Source organism: Lissotriton vulgaris, chromosome 1_1 (assembly GCF_964263255.1).
Source record: "Lissotriton vulgaris chromosome 1_1, aLisVul1.2, whole genome shotgun sequence".
Classification (NCBI taxonomy): Eukaryota; Metazoa; Chordata; class Amphibia; order Caudata; family Salamandridae; genus Lissotriton; species Lissotriton vulgaris.
Window position 1 is genome coordinate 479,177,919 of NC_141685.1, and position 23,455 is coordinate 479,201,373.

Sequence of the window (23,455 nt, forward strand, 5' to 3'; positions counted from 1 at the left end):
TGGAAAGCCTTGCATCCAGATTGTTGATAGGGGATAACAGCTGTCCCAGATTTACTTCTGCTGTACAAATGCATTAAAAGGATGCTATCTGTAGTGTATGCAGATACATTATGCCACATGGGAGACGTACTTAATCAGTTCTTCATTCCTCAGCATACACTCACACACTGTGCATTATCTCTGCATTAACCACACCCTAACACCTCCACACATATGACGTAGTTCCTGTTCAGAGTCTGCCCCAGAACCACCGGGGCCCTAGCGCATTTAACATCAATATGGCGAGGTGATTACACTTGTCAGCCAGGTCGAGTGATCTGAGATGCTTAAGGTCCACTCTGGTCCACTTTGATTGGACAACGGTGGCATAGTGCCAGGTGCTTGAGCCGGACCTGCTGGCAGTGCTGCCTGATGCATGGCTTTGACAAGCGTCGCAGTAGGTGCTAGAAATGTGACATTTCCCAAGTGATGGATTGTCCAGGATGATGTGCTGTTTTCATATCTCACTTTCATACCACAACCTGAAGGATCAGCTGCAAAAGCAGTGTCCATTTTCCTTTTTTGTTTCTTTGTCTCTTCTTCGTTTGTAACTGGCGCATCCCCAGGGATGCGGCAGTTATTGTGCGCCACAGCTCCGCCACCCATGGTGCGCCACATTTACAATGCGGCGCACCATGTGGCAAAAACAGCACAGATGCGTCACGCATCTGTGCCATAAAAGCAGCGCATTGCTGGAGCTGCGTCGCAAGCGTGACGCAGCTCCAGCAATGCTCTATCTCCCCAATGCTGCATCAAGCTTTGCGCATGCTTCAAGCAGGCGCAAGGTTTTGACGCAGCATTGGCCTAAAAGGGACTGAGTGAAATCTTGTAGATTTCACTCAGCCACTTTTAGGATGCGTTCCTGCGCAGGAACGCCCTCCCCTGCGCCAGAAAGCCTCCTGATGGCGCAGGGCTTTACAACGTGACGCATCTCTCAGATGCGTCACGTTGTTAATACCCAGCACCATGGCGCATCTTTTGTGCTGCCGCTGTGATACAAAAGCGACGCAACTGAGGCGCAAAAGAGGCGCAAGCGGCTTGTAAATCTGCCCCATAGTGCTTTTAATACACTGTAGCTGCGTAAAGGGCCAGAAGATGTGTCTCCAGTGACCATGTGTGCCTGTGCCTGTGTTACAGGCACCCATGGTCACTGGAGACACATCTTCTGGCCCTTTACGCAGCTGCAGTGTAGTAAAAGCATTATACATTTACCCAATGAGTGAGCACTTACCTTATTAGCCAGTAGAAAGTACTCCAGGGCAAATCGCAAAAAAATCCGCGATTTTGCGGGAAAATTTGCGAATTCACACGTTTTTTTGCGACTTCACGGGGAAATCCGCGAATATGCGTAACGCAAATTCGCAAATTTCGCCCATGCTTAATTCTACCCTCCTATTAGCAGGTATTGCAAGAACTCTGGACAGCGGGGTAAGAGCCGGGCAAGAGGAGGAACCCACAGCAGCAGCCGAGACCGCTTTACCTCTTGCTGTGACGAGTGTTCTGCTGGCATGGCCTACTCTTCAAACCAGAGATTACAGCACCAGCTCCCCAGCCGATCTCAGGGCCACCTCGCCAAGCCAGCGAAGCCAGACACCCCTCTTACGACTACTGCTGCAGGCACATACAAGGCACTGCTGTTGAGTGTGCTGGGGGTTCAGTTTTTGGCTGATGTGCAACTAGAAGATGCTATTCTGTGACAGTTTGCCAGGTACAGAAATATCTGTGTAAAGAACTCCCACACTCCCTAGCTGGGCCGCATTGCCTACGTGAACTTCGTCCCCTGCAGGATGCTAAGGACGCTCAACACTCAAAGGGGGGCTACTTATTGCTCTACAACCGCCCGGTCAATGTGGAACCAGTCTTCCTTCAGAGCCGGAGCCGCCCCCAGAGCCTGCCTACCAATCCAAGATGGCCGAAAGGTGAGGAGCTCCGACCCGGAGCTCCCTGGCTAGGGTTTGCCTTTTTGGCTTCTACCCCTGGATTCTATCCCCCTAGGACCCTCTACGCCCCTAGGGATTTATGGATGGTGATCCTCTGGTTCTCCAATTCCCTTGATCTATCTTGAATGCCAACTTCAACAATTTCTAATGGAACGGTGAAAATTGACAAGGGACGGAGCCCTAGCAACATGGCCAATACCCGGTGGAGCTAGCAAAGTAGCTGTAGAGGAGATTGGCTGTGGATCACCCCCTCGGCTGTCACCTATCCTCCTGACATGGGCACTATTTCTCAGTTCCCCGCCTCGTCTCCTTCTTCCCTCGCCTTCTGATGAATCAAAGAAAATCTGCAGATTGCGGATCCATTCTAACATTGGCCAATGCCCTGTTGAACTGCCTAGGTAGCTGATGAGGAGATGGGCTGGGGATCACCCTTCCAGCCATCACCTGCCTTCCAGACTTGACCACAGTTGGTTGGTTTTCCGCTACGCCTTTCAGTGATGGTGGCAGGGACGCCCAAAGTCTTGCACCCCCGAAAAAGCAGCAACGAGAATGCTGCAACGCTGCTGCTCTGTGCCATTGAGCTTGTTTGCCATCGAGCCTGACCTGATCATCATTTTAACCCCTTTCTATTCTCCTATTACCTTCTATGCTCCATAGGACGTGTTTGTATGTTATGCTATGCTCTATTAACTGATGGAACTGTGTAACACTGTTTTTTGTCTATGTTATACTATGCTCTAGTAACTGATGTAATGAAGTAACACAGTTTTTTTTCTAACTCTAACTTCATGTAAAGCACTCTGATACCTCCGGATCTAGCCAGTGCTATATACAACTCTTCAAATAATAGTGCAGCTAGTGTGCTGGATCTCATGATAAAATTGAGATATGCTTCAGCCGTTTTGGATGTCGAACTGTGATGATGTAGCAGCACTTATGAAAAGCAATCTACTGGGTTTTGATCCTTCCCCAGTTCATTCACAATCTCATAGTTGTACTCTTGCAGTCTTAACCCCCACCTCTCGATTCAAGGGGGTCTCTTGGCCTTCAGGGTTTCCAGAAATTGTAAGCAATGTCTGCTGCTCTGTGATGATTGTGGATCATTTCTCATAGAGGAATACATGAAAGTGTTTGCAGCCCCACACCACAGCCAGATTCTCTTTCTTCGGTTGAGAGTAGGCATGTTCTGTCTCAGACAGGGTCCGACCTACATAGGCCACAGTGTGTCACTGAGCATTAAGATGGACATTCTATTGAACAAGGATTGCCCATAGCCCTATTGGGCTTGCATCAATCATTATTTCAGTATGTAACTTCGTGTTGATTGAAGGAAGTGATCTGATTGGGGTCACTCTGGTCACTCGCGACCACCTCTAAGCCTTCCTCACAAGTCGGTCACAGTAGAGAATACAAACCAAATGTATTTATTAGAGGTACCCTGAAGAGGACTCTGGTCTGACCAACCTCCTTGGATTGCTGCAGAGAGAATGACTTCAGCAAGCATAGTGACATGTGAAATACAGTTCACAACCGAAAAGGATACGCCCTTACTGGAAATTTCCAGTTGGTAGCTGGTGAACAAAGGAGGTACAGAAGGATGGGTCTAGGTCCTGAGACCGGGTACATGCTATCTCAATGCCAAGATCACTCTGCTGGCGCCTGCTGCTCTAAGGGTGGGAGCAGCCCCATCTACAGGGAAAGAAATGCACTAACAAAGACAGTGTATTCATTAGCACAGTGAAGCTCAGTCATGGAGAAACAATAAAAACAATTGCAGCTGCTTTCAGCTGAAGCAGACAGAAAATGAGACAGAAGTTAGTTTCGATCATGGCTTAAAATGGTGTCTGAATACAAAATTGTGCAGCGAATGCTAACTTAAGTCATACAATGCATAGAGTTCGGCTAAAAACATTTCTATTTCAACAGACCCTCCTTCCAGCATTTGCTAAGAATGTTGTTACTGTCTAGAACAAATAACCTCATACAGAATATATGTACTGCCACTACAAGCTGATATATGCATTGTCAATATTCAAGAATACCTTTATCAATCAACATGAGATCATTGATATCTTATATCATAATGATAGTGGCTTTAGTGTCATGTACCATAATTCTTGGCTTGGGCCTCAAAGTGTACACACAATAGGCACAACAAGCAGAGAGGCAGTATATGCAAAAGCTACATGTCAAGATAATACCAGCAATTACCACCAGAAGTATAAGAATATTCCAAGCCTAGGACGTGAATATAGCCCAGAACCATCCAGAGAGGGTCCAAGTACCATTTTCTTGGTGTATGTCACATGAAAGCCTATGCAACTTCTGTTTGGCAGCATATACATTGGGGGCGTGGTCTGGGATGTACACACAGCAGCCACTACCAATGATGTGACAGGCCCTCCCCCGATCAGCAAGGATGACGTCTAAAACCATCCGGTTTTGTATGTAACGAGACTCATAGCCTAAAGCTCAGCAGTGATATGGACAGAATTCCTTCTGCTGTATTAATAATCCCTTCTACAACTCTTGTGAGCCGACGAATGTTAAGACTATCGGATTTGGGGCCCCAAGAGGGAACAATACCCTTCATGGCATCTTCAAACTGTTACAAAGTGGTATCTGGCTGATCTATATCTTCTGTGTTAATAACTTTTCTAACTCAGGGTAAATGTACACTCCGACGCTGCAGCCGATGATCTTTGTGGTAATTTGATGCAGCTATACACACAGGGGGTAGCAGGAAAGAGGCCGACAATCCCTCTGGGAGCCAGACATAACTTTGGTATCCACAAACAAAATAGACATTAGGGGGTGGCATTAAAGGCGGACTATCAGTCGTTCTTAACCTATATGTGGAATTGCATCTGCTGTCCCCCACCTTTATCTTCCCAGTCCCTTGGACACAGAAACCAGCTGTTGTGTTGACCACTGAAAGCGGTATTTGCTTATCCTCAGTAACATTAAAAGCCTGGAATGACTGGAAATACTCTGACGTGTTGAACCCCTGAAAATCAGCTATTTTCATTTGAGAGCATGTTCCATTTCTCACCCCCTTGTATGCATGCATGCAGGAGCTTAAGAACAATCTACCAAATGGCTCTTGGCCTGTTGAAACACCAGAGGGAGTCTTATGCTGGAAATGTACATTCTGTATCATTTACCATCCTCAGCAATGCAAACCAACCCTCGCAACTTGTAATATGTGACAATGTCATGCCTGACTGCAAAAGAAAGGAGAGAGTAACTTTGTGTGTACTTTCATCAACTTGTGCAGGATCTCCAAGGGCTTGAGAAAGAGTTTGCCTCCTGCTGAAGTGTAGGGACAACAGACTTTACCCACCAGCTCCCCAAGAGTTCTTTAGAAGTGACTGCAGTTGTGTTGGACTTTCTGAGGGACAGCGTGTCACAAGGAACTGGAAGCGTGACTCAAGAAGGAGAATCAATCGCCGAACTGCCGCAGACGCTTCACAAAGCGAAAGCACCTCAAATTGCCAGAGAAAGGGATCGACGTCACACCAGCCGCCACCGCATCATTAGAGAAGTGTGTCGCAGCCTCAGCCACTGTCGTCACATCGCTGGGAAAGCGTGTCACCGCTGAAAACTGTCACAATGTTGCCGAAGCGCCTCGCATCATCGGAGAAGAGGATTGACGTTGCATCAGATGCCGCCGCATCACCAGGAAGCGTGTCGCAGGGTCTGTCGCAGCTCAGAAGAATCGTTGAGCTGCCGCATGGCTGGCGGGCATGCAAGCATCGTGCAAGCATCGTGTCTCATCCAAGAGAAGACGCCTTTTTTGTTTCATTGCACCGGATCTTCAGCGCATCATGGCGTTGCGGGCCACATTGCCACAGAAGCGCAGTAAGAAACTGACTCATCACCTCCCTTCGCAGAGAAGAACCAACTCATTCCCTACGCATCATTAGGGACCCTACACATTACAGTTCTTGAGTGTAAGGAACCGACGTATCATCTTCCCTGCAACACTTTCGTTGTGTAGGGTTACACATCCTAAGGTACATTGACTCAAAGTGTCACATTTTACATCTTAAGAGAACTAAGCTATTTCTACCATTTTTAAAGTACAGTATTGTGAATTTTTGGTGTTTGTGGTCTTTTGTAAAGTCTATATAAAAATACTTATTTGTATACTACAACTTGTGTGGTGTCTATCTGTAGTCTTGTCACTGGGTTACTGTATGTGTTCACAAATGCTTTACAAACTTCCTCTGAGTTAAGCCTGTCTGCTCGTGCCAAGCTACCAAGGGGGTGAACAGGGGTTATTTTAGGAGTGTACCCCCTTACCCTGACTAGATGCAAGGGACCCTATTTGGACAAAGGTACCTACCTGTGTCAACTAGAGACCCCCCTAATCTGACATTGATAATAAGCAGTGAGGACTTGCATTTGTGACTCATAGACAGTGATTGGTGAACACTACTAGTGAGTGCAGACCAAATGCAACCACAGACTTTTTGGTAGATGGTTTTTCCTGGGATTTTCTATTTTTGCAAAAAACTGCCAAGTTTAACCACCATGGAGAAAGCAGCATCCATAGCATCTTTTGATTATGAGTGGGAAGAGGAGAAACTGGAATGCTACAATGTAAAACAGCTAAAGCACTTCTGCAGGAAATTTAAAGTTGCAATGACCGATCTCTAAGAAGGATGAGTTCCAAAAGGGGCTGATGGCCTGGGTTGCAGCAAGGAGTACCCCTGAGAATGAGGAAGGGGTTGAGAATGCAGAGGAGAAACTGGATGGGCTATTGGGTCCAGAGGGGAGGACAGCAACCTCCCCAGCAAGTAGCAGTGTTTCTGCCAAAGGTCTGTCCCCAGAGGAGCTGGAGGACAGGGAGAGGAATAGAATGCATGAGTTGGAGCTAGCCAAAAAGAATGGGGAGTTAGAAATTAGGAAAAGAAAAGAAGATGCAACTGGATCATGAAAGAAGTTTGAGGGAGTTGGAGTTAGAAGCAAGGAGCTTGGAGATTACTCCCTCTGGTGGCAGCACACCATCCATGCCTGTGGAAGCTAGGGTGTATATTTCTAAGGATGTGGTTAGAGAGTTTTATAACAATGATGACATTAGGCAGTGGTTCAAGGCCTATGAGGTAGCCATGTCCTTCCACCAGGTCCCTGAGAAGGATTGGGGAGCGGGATTGTGGTGGCGGTTCCTTAGTGAGGGGCAGGATACACTGTTAGACTTGCCCTCTGAAGTCCATAATTCCTATAGCCAAATGAAAGAGTCATTGATGTCCAGGTATGGGTTGACTCCTGAATCGCAAGAAGATGGAGTCAAGCACGTGGGTAGAATATGTAACTTTCTTTTGCAGCTCATTGGATGGTTGGGTGAAGGGTAGCAAAGTTAATGATTTTGAGGGGTTCTTTGATTTAATTGCATGGGAGCACTTGTCAAGTAATTGTTTTCCAGAGCTATGCCAGCACCTGATTGATTTCAGGCTGACTAACCCTAGGGAGCTTGCTGAGGAGGCGGACTGCTGGGTGAGTACCCGGTTCCACAAGGGTGTCCTGGGAGCCTCTGCCAAGAGTGGGCAGGGTCCCTTGCTGAAGAGTGGGGGGGACAAGGGTAAACAGAGGGAGTTCCAAAGAGGGACCCAAAGTAATTCCCAAGGCAACCAAGGGAAAGGTTCCCAGCCTCCCCTGAGATAAAGCACCGGGCATTGACAGGTAACCCTGTTCCTAGGGGACCCCTGAGGTGTGGGGGCATGGGCCATAAGTCTAATGATATCCGGTGCCCACATTTTGGAAAGACAGCACCCACTGGTGCACCACCCTGGCAGATGGTGAGTGTAGCCCTGGGGGAAGAGACTGGTGCCCAAGTTGGGTGGGGTCCCGTAGAGATGTCCCTTGTCTCTTTAGGAGACTGTGAGGTGGTCCCCAGGACCCGACTGCCTGATAACACTAAAAAGTATAGGCATTGGGTGACCATCAATGGCCATAGAGTGGAGAAAGGAGACAGTGTGACAGCTGTCAAGTGTCACCTGGTGTCTCAAGAGCAGATTTTCCCCAGTGCAGTTGTTGCCGCTGACAACACAGAGAGCCACTGCAAGGTGGCTCAAGTTCCCTTTGAGTGGGGGGTCTCTGGTACTCTTCAGGTAGCTGTGAGGTCCACCATACCTGTTGACTGTTGGGTCTGCATGACTGGGCGTGTGTAACCACACAGCCATGGCAGCCAGTAAGGCTGCTCCAGAGGACCTGGAGCCTGAGAGGGAGGCCCAGGTACCTTCCTTAAAGCGAAGAGGCAGGGGGCACAGGAAACCAGCCCCTAAAGTTCCCACAGTCCAGGAGGAGGCAGACCCTGAGGGGGATGCTCTGGAGTCTACAGGGCGACAGGTAGCTGAACTGGGGGACCTGCCTGAGCTGACCCATTTGGCAGCAGGAAGGAGACCCTCCAGGGAAGAGTTCTGTAAGGAGCAGAATAAGTGCCCTTCTCTTGTGGGTTTCTGGCAGCAGGCTGCAAACCAGGCAGCAGGTGTTCAGTCTGGATCACATTGGATCTACTCGAAGAATGGTCTCCTGTATAGTGAGCCTGATGTTGCTGAGCCTGGGTCAGCCCGTGTGCTGATGGTACCCCTACGCTTCAGAGCCTTCCTACTGGGACTGGCTCATGATGTGCTGTTGGCAGGACATTTGGGGCAGGACAAGACCTTTGAAAGGCTTTTCACCCACTTCTATTGGACCCAAATGAACAAGCGTTCAGGCTCTGCAGGACATGTCAGACTTGCCAGGCAAGTGGAAAGAGTGGGAGAAAGCAGAAGGCTCCTCCCCAGCCTTTCCCTGTGGTCATCACCCCTTTGAATTGGTGGGCTACTGGACCCCAAGGCAGCCATGTGCAACAGGTTCATCCTGGTCTTGGTGGAGAATGCCATGCGGTACCCGGAAGCCATACCTCTGAGGACAGCGACGGCCAAATGGAGGGACAGGCACAGATGGGAATTTTCTCTCTCACTCGAGAGGTAGTGTCTGACTGAGTCCCTGTGGGAGGAGTGTGGGGTAACCTACAAGTATACCACTCCTTACCACCCCAAGGAAATGGGTTGGTTGAGAGATTCAACTGAACCCTAAAAGGCATATTTATGGTTCTTGAGGGACCTATGAGGAGTAAGTGGGACATCCTCCTACCATGCCTGCTGTTTGCATACCATGAGGTGCCACAGAAATCTCAATGTTTCAGTCCCTGTGAGCTTCTTTATGGTCATCACGTGAGAGGGCCTCTGAGTCTGGTCTAGGAAGGCTGGGAGCAATCTCCCAGGAAACCTCCCCAATATTTATATTGCTATATGCTGCCCTTCTGGAACCAGAGTAGGCGTTTCAGACAACTCGCTGAAGCTAATCTGGAAACCAGCCAGGAGGAGATGAAGCGAAGGTATGACCAGAAGGCCACTTTGGTAGAGCTTCAACCTGGTCAGAAAGTGTGTTTCATAGCCCCAGTGGAGCCTTGTTGCCTCCAGGATAAGTGGACCAGACCATTTGAGGTGGTAGAGCACAAAAGTCCTGTTACCTACTTGGTGGATTTGCGGTCTCCCAGGAACCCCTTGCGGGTCCTGCATGGCCACCGCCTGAAGCCTCACTTGGAGAGGTCCAAAGTGGGCATGCTCTTAGCAACAGATGATGGAATGGAGGAGGAGACTGAGCCTCTTCCTGACCTCCTGTCAGCGACAGAGCGAGATGAGTCAATGGATGGTATGAACCTCTCTTTCACCCTGATCCCTGAGCAACAGAATGACGGCCGCCAGTTGCTGATACAATTTTCTGATCTGTTCTCCCTGATTCCCAGTGTCACAGATTGGTGCCTCCATGATGTAGACATTGGAGATAGTAGTCCTGTGAAGCACAAAACATACAGGGTGACTGACAGGGTGAGAGCTTGCATCAAGGAGGAGGTCTCAAAGATGCTTGTGTTAGGTGTGATTAAGTCCTAACAGTCCTTGGGCCAGCCCAGTGGTCTTGGTCCCAAAGGCTGCTACACTTGGTGCCACACCAGAACTCCGGTACTTTGTGGACTACCGAGGGTTCAATTCAGTCACGAGGACTGAGGCGCAACCCATCCCAAGAGCTGATGAGCTCTTCAGTCGGTTAGGGCCTGCACAGTACCTCAGCACATTTTACTTAAAGTCTGTGTACTGGCAGATTGCCTTAACTGATGGGGCAAGAGAGAGGTCAGCATTCTCCACACCAGATGGGTACTACCAGTTCCGGGTTATGCCCTTTGAGATGAAGAATGCCCCTGCCACCTTTCAGAGGTTGGTCATCCAGGTTTTGGCTGCAATGGAAGAGTTCAGTGCCGCCTACCTGGATGACATTGTAGTGTTCAGCACCAGTTGGGAAGAACACCTGCGCTTCCTCTGGGAAGTGTTGATGGCGCCGCAGAGGGCAGGCCTCACGATCAAGGCAAGTAAGTGCCAGATCGGGCAAGGTTCCATGGTGTACTTGGGACACCAGGTTGGGAGCAGCCAGGTGGCGCCCCTACAGCCCAAGATTGAAACCATCCTGGATTGGGAGCCCCCCAGACCTAGACAGAGGTGAGAGCCTTTTTAGGACTCACTGGGTATTACAGGCGCTTTGTCAAGGGGTTTGGCAGCATTGTTGCACCCTTGAAAGAGCTGACTTCTAGGAAGCAGTCTAAGAGAGTGATTTGGACTGACACCTGTCAGAAAGCTTTTGAGGGCCTGAAAACTGCCATGTGCACGGCGCCCATGCTCCTGGCATCCAACTTCTCCAGAGAGTTTATTGTTCAGACAGACACTTCAGAGCATGGTGTGGGGGCTGTTCTATCACAGATTAATGAAGAGGGCCTAGACCAACCTGTAGCCTTCATCAGTAGGACGTTACTTCCACGGGAACAGAGGTGAAGTGCAATTGAGCATGAGGCATTTGCTGTGGTCTGGGCACTGTAGAAGTTGAGAGCATAATTGTTTGGGTCTCACTTCCTGGTTCAGACCAACCACAGGCCCCTCAGTTGGCTAATGCAGATGAGCGGTGAGAATCCAAAACTGTTGAGGTGGTCCATTTCCCTACAGGGGGTGGATTTCACAGAGGAACACCACCCAGATACAGAGGACGCCAATGCTGATGGTCTGTCCAGATTTTTCTGCCTTAGTGATGAGAACTCCCAGGAGGTAGGGTAGTTCTCCCCACATTTCAGCTGGAGGTGACACGTGTTAGACCTAGCACCTTGCCGTGGGTCTCCCTTCCATTTATTGCTGTTGCCTCATGTGTTTTTGCTGGTTATAGATGCTTTGGGCACTGTGCCACTGCTGTCCAGTGCCACAGTGCAAGTGCTCCCTATGGTAAATTGATGTATTGATTAGTGATTCCATGATTGGTTAATTCGTTTTACCTGGCAGACCCTACTGTTGCATGTGCCCAGGGCTTGTAAATCAAATGCTACTGGTGGGCTTGCAGCACTGGCTGTTCAACCCACAGAACCAGCCTTTAAAAGTGTGTCTCAGGTCTGCCATTGCGGAGCCTAAGTGCAGTCTGGTACTGCCATGATGACCTGGCATGTACACCCACTTGCCAGTCCCTAAACCTTACCTTTTTTGCATATTAGTCACCCCTATGATAGGCACAAGGGCAGGGTGCATTGTAGGTAAAAGGTAGGACAAGCCTTAATGTGTGTAGCATGTCCTAATAGGGAATTACAGCCAATTTTGTTTTTCACTTTTGCAAGGCTACATGCTCCCCATAGGCCAGAATGGGCACTAATTGACTCTGGAAACTAGGTAGAAATTCGAGTTTAGTGTTCCTGATCTCAGAATGATAAAATGCATCTTTTAGTGACGTTGGTTTTAACATTCTGTGTATGAAAATACTAATTTTAGAAAGTAGGTATTTTCTTGTCTAACCATCCAAGCCTGCCTCTGCTAGGTTGTGTATTCCTTGTCTGGAGTTTGAGTGACATGGGCTGGGGGATTCCAGGAGACAGGGCGAGTCCACGCAGGGCTGAATAGAGAGATCTGCATGCAGATGGGAGGGAGGAGTTGCACCTGGGACATGAATAGGGCTGTGCCTTCTCTCCACAATGCTGGCTCCACCTCCTGTAGTGTGTCTGATGTCCCTGGCCTGCACTGTGAAAGGAAAGAAGGAGTCATATAAACAGAGTGCTCCAGGACTGATCAGAATTGGTTTGGACTAGGCAAAGGCCTCTCTACCTTCAAAGAACAAAGAGAAACTGTTTATAAAAAGTAAGTATGGCAAATTTTGCGAATTCACGGTATGCAAATTCGTGAGAAAGCGGACTCGCGGTCCACAAAATCCGCGAACTTTTGCGAGATTGCAGATTTTTTTATTTTTGCGAGCTCATAGTATTTTTTCACCAGGGCTACCGCGAACTTACCCATGCAGTCGTATATGGGCCCATCTTGTTTTTACTGTTCGCGTTGCGTATTTCCGTGTCAGGTCGCTAGTTGCATGCTCGCGTTGCGCTTTTCCTGGTGGGGGCTGCAGCTGCGTGTTCGCGTCCGTTTTTGCGTGCTCGCGAGGGAAATATCGAGCAAACTTACCCACGTGGTTGCAACGGGCGCGGCCCTCTTGTTTTTCATTCATTGCTATGGTTCTGGGCATGCCTTTTCAATCCAGCTTTAATCTTTGTAATTCTTTGTTTTTTTTAAACTTTTTTATATTTTTTACTCATTATCTATCTCTCTACTTTTGTTCATCTATATTTTGTGTTTATTTCTACTTTTCGTTACTTTAATAACTACTTTTTCTTTTAACTCTCTCTTTTCTTTTATTCACTGTTTTTTTCCTATTCTTTCCTCTTTTTCCTTTCTTTACTTTAACCCAGGACCATGGCAAAGGGAGCCGACAAGTCCAAGGGGAAGAGTCCTGCTCCTGCACCCCACAGCCGGCTCCCTTGCGGGCGCTTACGGGGGGTGTCTGTAAGTCCCAGGGAGATCTTTAGCGCAGTGGAGGTTGCCGCACTGGTCTTATTTGTGCAGCGCCACAGCAGCAGGTGGCAGGCCCGGTACCAGGCATGGCCTCTGGGAGCGCCGTCAGCTATGGGGTAAGGTGTGTCGGGCCATGTATCGGGAGTCAGGGGTCCGGCGCACCTACAACCAGGTAACGCACCGGTTGTCCGACATACTGGACCGGGAACAAGACCTGTTGGACCTGCTTGGCGTCGAGATCCCTGGTCTTGGTGAGTACTAGTAGCTATTTAATAACTTCTTTGTTTTCTTCTGCTCTGTGTTATATTGCACACATATGTTTTTTCAGAAGAGCAAGAATGCTATCGATTACATTGCTGGTAAATTATGGTTCAAAAGCTTCTGTGATTGAAGGTGCTCACCTGCTGAGTGGCAGTGCTACCATGCTTACTTGTTTTCAATGTTGTGCTCATTTGGCCTGAGTGATTATGTATGAGTGTACTTTACAGAACTGCGTAATGCTAGAGACTAGAGACTCAAGTTCAGTCCTTCCTTTGTACTCCTGCCACTAAGAAGATATAGTGGTGGTGGATTGATAGGTTGAGTATATTATAACGTGTCATAAAAATAGGACATTTTCTAGTGGTCTGCAATCATCACGGATTGTGTCTGTCACATCGCTTGCTGCTGAGTGCTGCCAGTCCTAGTAGAACCTTTTTGTAGTTGGTTTAGTGAGTTACATAACTTTCCAAGTAGACGGTCCGGGAATCCAGCAATACTAATATCCTAGAAGACCACATCAGATAGGTCAATAAATTTAGTGCAATTGTTGTTTATTTCCCTGAAATCATTTGTTATTGTTTTTTTTTAATGTTTGATTTTGTTGACAACAATCATCCATATTTGTGTCTTTCTTTCATGTACATCAGCACCTTCCAGGTGCAAGAGGACAGAGGTGGCGGTGGCGGTGCCGGCTGAGCAGGAAGGCCAGGATCGGTCCACAGAGGGCTCTTCTGCTGGCCCCAGTAAGTTTTCCTGTTAATATTAATATTTATACTTCCCACTATGACTCTCTCTGCTACTGCTTTTTATTATTATTAGTCTTTTTGTGTAGCTAGCTAAGCTTGTACAGTTGGCAAAAGGTGTTAAAAAACTTCTATTCAGCAATAGCTCTAGGCACTGAGTACAATCCTCTGGGTTGTCCATAATGTCTATTGAAGTCTTCTTAATGTTTATGCTTTGACAATTCCCAACAATAAAATGTCAATGGCCACCAAGAATAAGATACTAGTTTACTTTTCGATTGGATAGGAGGACATACTACTACTGTTGCAGGGACTATTCTGCACATACAGAACTATGGACAAGAAATAGGGCATTGGTGATAATAGGCATAGTTAGACTTTCCACAAACCTCAGTCATAACAGAAGTTGAACCCCAATCTCCTTACTGACTAGCTAGTGTGTCAGAGTCATTATGTAGCTCCCGAATGCAGCGATGATCCCCAATGATTATACAACCCAGAACATAAGACTACGAGTCAGAGTCCCGACCTCTCAGAGTCACGGAATCATGCTTGCAAATTGCAAACCCTTTCGCTCACTCACTCATGACCAAAAACCACAGAGTCTATGTAAGTGTTAAAGCTTTAATTAAAGTAAAAAACAACTAGCTCTGTGTGTACTCTGTATATTAATTTTCAATTGTGCATTATATAAAAACATTTATTAAAATCAACTTCATAGAAGAGAAACGGTGAACTCTTGATAACTGAACAGTGGCTACTTGTACACATTAATTGTGGGAGACCCCTCACCTGGTTGGAACTTAAAGTACTGGTGGTGATGATGATGAGTAACATATTGCTCTTGTTGGTAGAAGGGAAGCTTCGGTCTGTTATGATAAAAATGGTGCGTGTTAAAAAGCAAGCTTTCATCAGTTGTGCCAAAAAGTGTAGCATGTTATGGCTAAGCATAAATAAAAACACCCTCCCCTTCCGAAAGGGGAATTTTTAGAGAGTCACAAATAATAAAATTTGTTTATGTAGTACATTTTTTTTTCATTCCTGGACAAAATAGGGAGTGGTGTATATAGCATCTGAAAATATGAAATGTATTTTCTAGGTGGAACACCCTCGGCAAAGCCCACCACCAGTGCCGGGGCCAGCGCGGAGGTGGTCACTCCAGGGGCAGATGCAGTGCCACTAGTGCCAGCAGGAACTGCTGTGGGGGATGCCTCGGTAGTGGCGGGCAGTGGTGAGCTATTATATTCCTTACTTATTGAAATTGCATAGTAGGCTTGCTGCAGGGGTGTATATGTTGTACAGTACAAGTACACTTTACTGTTAAGAAGACTTACAAATTTAGAACTAAGTTTTTGTCAACCAGGTAGAAGACAGTCTACCTTAGCAATAGCATTAGCGGCGGGAGTTGACGAGTAACCAATGGCCTCCTCTAAATTTGACTTCAACTCAGCTGTGAGCGTTTTATCGAGAAGCCAAATCAGATCAGAGATGAACTTGATGGATGGGATGAACGAAAAGTGAAAGAAGGGTGTAAGGAAGTACGAGCGAGTTAAATTAATGACTGGCAAAGAATGATCTGTGTTTTTGAATGCAGGCAGAGATGGCTGGTAGGAATCTGAATCATGGCCGGTTGAAGCAAGGATGGGTGGAAGGAGAAAGAAAAGAGGACTGCCTGGGTGGGTGAAACAGAAACTGTATGTGTGCGCTATATAAACTTTGGGTCAAATTCAAATGCAAGTCAAGCACGGATGCATGGGTGGCAGTTTACAAAATAAAATAAAAAGGGTGTTTTCGGTGAGAAAAAGTAAGGTTTGTCCAGTTGAGACATTAAGAAGACTGATTGACATTTACTTTGAATGGATGGATGCCTGGATGGTATCTTCCTCATAGATAGCATAGGTGTATGTAGAGTAGACAGAGTAGACGGTCACTGGATGAAGAGTGTTAGTTTGAGGAGCATGTAACACCGCACATCTGTGCCATAGTAGCAAAGCAGAGGAAAGTAGAAGTTGTAATTTTTCAGAATACTCCCTTGACTAACAGTAGTTTGGAAGCACAGCATATATTGTGTATCTATATTGTATAGTTCACATTATCAAGTCAAGTCACAAGTGCCTTCCTCCGGCGATTACGGGGACCACTTACTACCTATGTTAATAATTTTTTTCAACTCTGTCATTCATGTGTGGCCTATCGGTGTTCACGCAATCAATCGAAAAAAAGCACCTAAAGTCATCCCTTATATAAGCAAATATCATGTGAAGGGATAGATGATCATATTATCTTCTTCATTTTCCTTTTGTAAAAGTCAGGGGCAGGGCAGGGTGAAAGTTAAATGAATTGAGCAGTAGCCCTTGTAACAGAGTATGACCAGTGCCACCTGTAATAGTAAAGTAAGAGCTTCCCCACCTGCATGTACTGGTAACAGTAACGCGAGTCTGCGTCATCATGGCTTGCGTCTGTTTTTCTTGGGTGCAAGCTGACTGCGCTGGCATTATGCAGGCTTTCACAAGTTAATGTACTAATTTCGCTAAACAAGAGAGAATAAGAAGACTGGTGAACTGTCTGAGTCTAATGTCCATAGTGCTAGTAGAAATCCTGAAACTCTCACTAATGTTAGAGCAGAGGCCGACGAAGTGGGAGGTTAGATAGATACATGCAACAAATGTTATGTACTGTGCTTGCAAGTAGCTAGTGCTACTGCGACACAACTTTCTGTTGAATTATTTTGTGTAAATCTTAAAGAGTATTGGTTACAGTATTTATTTATTTATTCATATAGATACTCCTTCTAAATTATCAAGGAAGGAGTTGGCTATCCGGGCCAGGCAACGGAATCTGGAGGCAATTGTCACCGAATATCGGTGGCTAGTGGCTCAGGAGGAGGAGGATGACTCTCAGTCAACAACAGCTGCATCCTCCTCCACGGCCCCTGGGTCATACAGCCAGCGCAATCCTCCAGCGCCATGGTCCGGTAGCCACCCATCGCCGCCGAGCAGCAAAACCATTAGCTGCCCCCCGCAGTACCTGCTAGGCGCGTGTGCACCGCCTAACCCTGCGAGTGGCCTACCTTGAGCAGGAGGTGGAGAAGCAGAAAGTCCAGCTCAAGGCCCTCCGGAGAGAGCTGCGTGACCACCTGGCCACAGGACACCGCCAGCCAAAGTAGAGAGAGACTGTCCCTTGCCTCTTTTTTAAAGACTTTGGGGGGGGGGGGTGGGAATAGGGCGTTGAGGTTTTTGGACTTTGGTTGGGGTTAGGGAGGGGGTGGTTTTTTTAACTTTTGGGTGACATTTAATGGACATTGGTTGGGGTTAGGGAGAAGAGTGGTTTTTTTTTAACTTTTGGGGACATCTCATGGACATAGGGTGGGGTTAGGGAGGGGGGTGGGTCGGGTCTTGTGGGATAGTTTATTTTTGTTAGGGTCGAAATAATTATTTATTTTCCACTTAAACATAGCATACACATTTTTACTGTTTTGTGGGGGAGGCAGGGGTGGTTAACTGTATGTTTTTATTACTGAAACTTAACTGGCTGGTTGATTCAAATTGTCTAAGCAATCGCCCAAATTTGTACAAAAGTGCCACTGACAGAGTTAGTGAATTCAATTGTCCTACTACTTTACTAGTACTACCGTCAGTCCCTCCTCTCTTCCTACTCCATTATTCTTCCTCCCCCAAAATGCTCATCTTACCTGTGATTCGTGTTTGAGAATAGGGCTAGGCACAGGGCTGGCTGCATGGCAAATGGCGATTAAGGTTGGCTATGGAATCCTGGACAGATGAAATAGCATTGTTGTGGTGGTAGTAGTATTGGTACACATTGGCAGTAGCAGCATATGAAAAAAAAGGAAATGAGACATTGACTTGCCTGAGAGGAGCATTAGAACAGTACGATAGTACAGTACACAAGAACAGTGCCATAAATTGTAGCCTAAGCAATGCTTAAGTATTCAATCAAAAGTTAACTACTAGTTGCATGGATTAGGGCTACTACAAGAACTAGTACTGAAGGACACAGCAGTGTAAGCTTTCGTCAGGTGTAGGAGGATGTTGTTGTTGATGAATCCACTCAATGGTGGACATGAAATTCTGAATTGATTTGCAAATACTCATGGGTGTGTTTCAAGCAGAATAAGAATATATCCTCAGATTCCTTGACCTGCCTTGAAATTGATTTTCTGTTGCTTTCGACCTTATCCTCCCCAGCAAGCGTCTGGAATTATTGGTGTCATGTAGTCACAGCTCAATGAAAACCACACAGCCCGGGGGAAGAGGGTTAGGGTTTAAAAAATGGATGGGAATGGGGGTTTTTGGGAAAAAGAGAGAAAAAAAACACAGCATGTACAAACAACAAATGAAGAAAAACAAATCTTTGGATACAAACATATCCATAAATCTTTTAAGGGACATAAAGGAAGTGCATGCATGAAGCTTTTAGCTAAATGGATCATTAGGTTACTGAAAAGTAGTACTTATACTATAACTTATTAACTAGTACCAAACAATTAGACAGTACAGGGCTGCAGTAATTACGCAATTTCACTTGCCTATCTGCCCTCAGAGAGAATAAACACTTAGTAGTACATCACATTAGTATTAAAAATAGCAAAGAAACTTATCAAATAGCTGTAGGGATGAATTTGAAGCAGAGATCAAATGCACAGAGTCGCACTCATAGAAGTTCACAACAATAACATTATTTAAAAGATAAGGACAAGTGAAGTGGATACTGTAACTGTATGTTGTAGTTGTCCTGGTCAAATTGGAAAGTTGCATGCATCCAGCCATTCCTCTTATTCGTGGTACTCCTACAGTCCATTGGGCGCTCCGTCGATCAATCTTGGTGACCACACTGTCCACTGCCTGTCTGATGGATACGGAATTGCGGATTGCTATGGTAAGCCTGAGTTAATGTTTTTCCCATCTCACAGGATAAGTGCCGGCCTGTAATTGTCGATAGAAAAACAGAAAGGGATATTAAAACACCCCGGAGGAAAAATATAAGGTACGGTGTATAGTGCAAAAATAACACTTTCACTTTCAGAGGCGACAGTATTACATACATACATCATTTCTAAAGTGCCTACTCTGAGTCTCTGTTTCCAGGATAATAATTAACACACAGCAGGCCAGGGCCATGCAGAAGGTCAAGGCAGGCACCACTGAGTGAACCAACCTCCACGTAGCATACTTCTTTGACACAGACAGACAAAGGAGATCTAATTTTATACAGCAAGCCACATAGCCGCAATTTTACATGAACCGATGTCTGGACTCTGGCACAACACTACACTGGGTCGACCACTCCATACCACGACTAGACAGACATGTAGTTCTGCTGTGGTTGTTGTTGACTTGTTTACCTGTTTACCACACACGAAATGGCCATAGTCCCTCTGTAAATCAACGATGATGATCCATCAATCCCAGTGAGTGGCTGTAAAGATATTATGTAACTTTGGTCATCATGACTCATCATCATCATGGTGTTTGCAAACTCAATGTTCTTCATGCAGTCACAGTCTACACACAGTGAGTCCAAGGACATTTTCCATATTAAAAATGCAATGTAGTGGCCCCTGCAGTAGAAGTACAATTCGTATTAAACAAGGTAAACACTAGAGCAGACTTGAGTTACATTTAGTTTGTAAAAGATTAAATAACAGAACACATAGGATTCATTTTATGCACAACAAACACACAGCAATTGCTTTCATCAGAGCCAGACAGCCAGTGTTGTCCACTGAATGCCATCTCAGCATTCATTACCTGTTCCACTTTTTGTCAGCATCTAATTCTTACGTGAAGGGCCACAGGGCAGCCTCTCGTTTCAATTTCAGAAGTAACAGTCACCATAGTCAGTCATTCCAATCCCACTTCTTTTTAGAGGACTCGTCTACGAAGCAACAGTTTCTTGATTCTGCGTAATCCGGCCATCTGCCTTGAGGGAAATGGATAGGGGGAGTCTGGAGGAGGAGGATAGAGGAGCATGACTGAGTTGTTGTGAACTTGTGAACTTCAAGAATGCAGACAGCGGCACCTTCAATATGGAAATAAGACTAAGACAGTGCTGCTGATGGATTTGTTGTGATTAAAGTTTTGTTGTGCTAAAAGTTGCAAAACAAAGCACAACACACAGTAATAAAAGTGAATAAGGATGGAAAAAAGTGAGTATTTCAAGCCTAGGTGTCAGAGAAGTAGAGCTCGTCCTTAAACTCTGTGAATTGAACCGGGAGTAGGTCAGCTAACAGATAAGAACTTCCGTCACCTAAGTCGGTGTCCTCTCCTTTCTGCGTTGATTCACGTATTGTGTAATCTGGTGGTATGAAGTGCTGATTCATCTTGATCATTGTTAACCTCCCCACATTTTTGGGCGAGAGGCGGGTCCTTTCTGAAGTTACAATGGCACCAGCAGCACTGAAAACACATTCAGAAGACTCGCTTGCGAGTAGGCAAGCCAAATAATGTATAGCCATCTTGGGTTCTAATCAAAGAAGACCTCTGTTGGGTCATCCAGATAGGCCTGCACCATCCACTCAAGGTACTCCAGGGGTGCTCCACTTTGCGTAGCATCTGTTGCCTTTGCATCAACACTGGAACGAGCAAACCCTTGATGAGTTGTCCAATCCGCTTCCGACAATATTATGGCTGGGCCTGCTGCAGGTGATGATACGGTTGCTGGTGTCGGTAACGGCTCTGAGGGAAAGTGACTACCTTCGGCCACAGAAGTGGACCTTGACGCTGGATGGCCTGCTGATTTAGTAGTACTTCTGCCGGTTCCTTCAATTTCCTGCCGCTCTTCATCGAACCGAGTGGCTGACAGAGCTAGCCAATGTTTGTACTTGGAAACATCTGCTTCAGAAAAAGGAATGTATGTATTGCTGGCCAGTGCCTTTTTGTACCGTGGATCCAGAATAGTGGCACAAATGTAATGTGGTTCTGAATGTATTGCTTTAAGCCTTGCATTGTCAACTAGGCGGCTTAATAATCTCTCCGCCAACTGATATGCATCTTGTTTTCCAGAATCAACTCGGAACGTTGAAGACACCGCCTTCAGTTGGTGCTCCAGCATGCATAGCAATGGGATAGCTTTGCCCAAAGTACAGTCCTCCCTGCTGACTTCACGTGTGAAGACCTCAAAAGGACAAAGCATGACTGTCAGGCTTTTAACTAGGTCCCATTCCTCCACCTCTAGCCTCATGTCTTTCATATTAGCACCCCGTGCATGAAAGACATACTCATTAATTACCAGGTACTGCTCAAACAGACGCTCAAGGATGTGGAAGGTTGAGTTCCAGCGTGTTGCCACCGCCTGGATGAGTTCTCTGACTGGCACTCTACGGTCATGTTGAATGATCCTCAGCTGCTTCCGGGCCTTAAAAGAATGGCTAAAATATGTGCAGATTCTTCAGCAGGTGATCAGTAAATTGCTGACTGTGTTTTATTTTTTCAAGAAATCTTGTAAAATAATGTTAATGCTGTGCGCCAAACAAGGCACTCTGAAATAGCCACCACCAGCCATAGCTTTAACTATATTACTGCCATTATCTGTGGAAAGATAACCAATCATGCCCCTTCTTGGCAGCAGACATTCAAAGACCTTCCTGTTTAACTCCTCCAAAATGTTTACTGCAGTATGAGATTTCTCCATGGCAAACATGGCTACTGTTGCATGTTTCCGAGTAGCTTGAAAAATGGTGACACTATCAACACCTGCAGCTATCTTCTCTCTAACCCCTGCAAAAGAGACCCAGTGTGCAGTGATGCACATGTAATCAACGGCTTGGCAACTGGTCCACATGTCTGTTGTCAGGTAGATAGTATGAACAGCACTCTTCTGCAAAGCTGCCCCAATCACATCCAGCACATCTTGATATAGTGCTGAAACCGCAACTCTGGCAAAATAGGACCGGCTAGGAACCTTCCATGTAGGGCAGACTGTTGCCACAAATTCTAGAAAACCCTCCCCTTCTACAAAAGAAAAAGGGAGAAGGTCCAGCGCTAACATTTTAGCCAGCATTGCAATATACAGATGTGCGGTTGGGTAGTTGCGTTCAAATGGTGCCTCCAACCAAAACATGCTTTTAATGGTGGTCTGGACCGTCATCATATGTGATGATGATCCAGACTTCTTCAACCCAGTTAGGCTCATTGATGTACTTTTTCTTATTGGTGTCTCTACCAGACTCCTACTGTGCCTCCTAGATGTTGCTGGGGTAGAGGGTGTGGGCGCTACCACTGCACTGCTGCTGCCAGGGCTACTGTGTGTACCAGAAAAAATGTCTCTCGCTTCTTCACCTCCCCCCTGCACGATCAGCTCCTCGTCATCAGATCCAATATCAATGGCTACATTTGGATTTCTACTTTTGGCTTTCCGGATATTACTCAAGTGCGCCTCCCACTGGATGCTGTGGTGTTTTTGGAGATGACCTCTCTGGCCTCTGGTACCATAGTTGGTACCAAACTTACCCCGACTAACTACTTGTTTACAAATTGAACAAATAATGTGGTTTTCTGCATTTTTGCTAATACTAAAGAAGTACCACACCGGGGAGTTGAGATTTCTGGTGGTGGTGGAGGTGCCACTTTCAATGCCAGATGAAGTAGAGGATGGGCGTGGAGGAATTTGACTCTGCTGTGCACTTACAGCACCACTACTTGAGGTAATGGAGGTCGAGCTGGATGGAGGTCCCTGCTGGCCCTTCTGAAGACAAAATATGGAAGCTGTAGGTTGTGTTGGTGTAGTAGTTACCTGTACTGTTGGTGGAACCAGTGCCTCGCCGCCCACATCCAGTGCAGCATTTTGGGATGGAGTGACAACTGTGATGACCGGGTCTTCATCGTCAGACTCTTCATCAGCAGCAGAATAAACCACTTCTACTTCTTCTTTGTCATCACCCATAACTGAAAGCCTTGCGCGAACCTTCCTTTTACCTAGCTTTGTCGGCTCATGGTGTGCCTCCCTCTCAGACCGAATTGGTGGTGGGTGCCAATCAAGATCTAGATTATCAGAAGGAAGGGGGCTTGAAGAAGAAGTTGTACTAGCCCTCCTTTTCCCTGCTGGGGATCTGGAAAACAATGGATCATCAGGAGTGGCTTGCTCAGCTGATACCTCCGCATGAATCTCTATTTCCTGATGTGCTGCTACTTCTGGAGGAACAAGCATTGTGGGCAGTTGTACCTCTCCATGTGCCTCTCCTTGCGCCTTTCCTTGGGCCTCTCCTTGCGCCTCTACTTGTGCCTCTCCTTGAGCCTCTCCTTGCGCCTCTTCTTGCACCTCTCCTTTCGCCTCTCCTTGCACCTCTCCTTGCGTCTCTCCTTGTTGCACCCGTGATTGTCGTTGCAGCTGTCGTTGAACACTCGTCAGATGAGTTACACCCTGCGTTGATTGGATGCTATTTTGCAATGAGTCAACGCCAACATCACTGGTAGATGGTGAAAGAGCTATTAAAGTGGCTGCCTCTGCGGCACTCATTGGCTATGGCCTAACTTGGCGTGGTGGCACTGAGACCAATGAAGCGGAGGTGCTGCTCCCAGCTTGGTCCCCGGCAGAAACCGCTGCT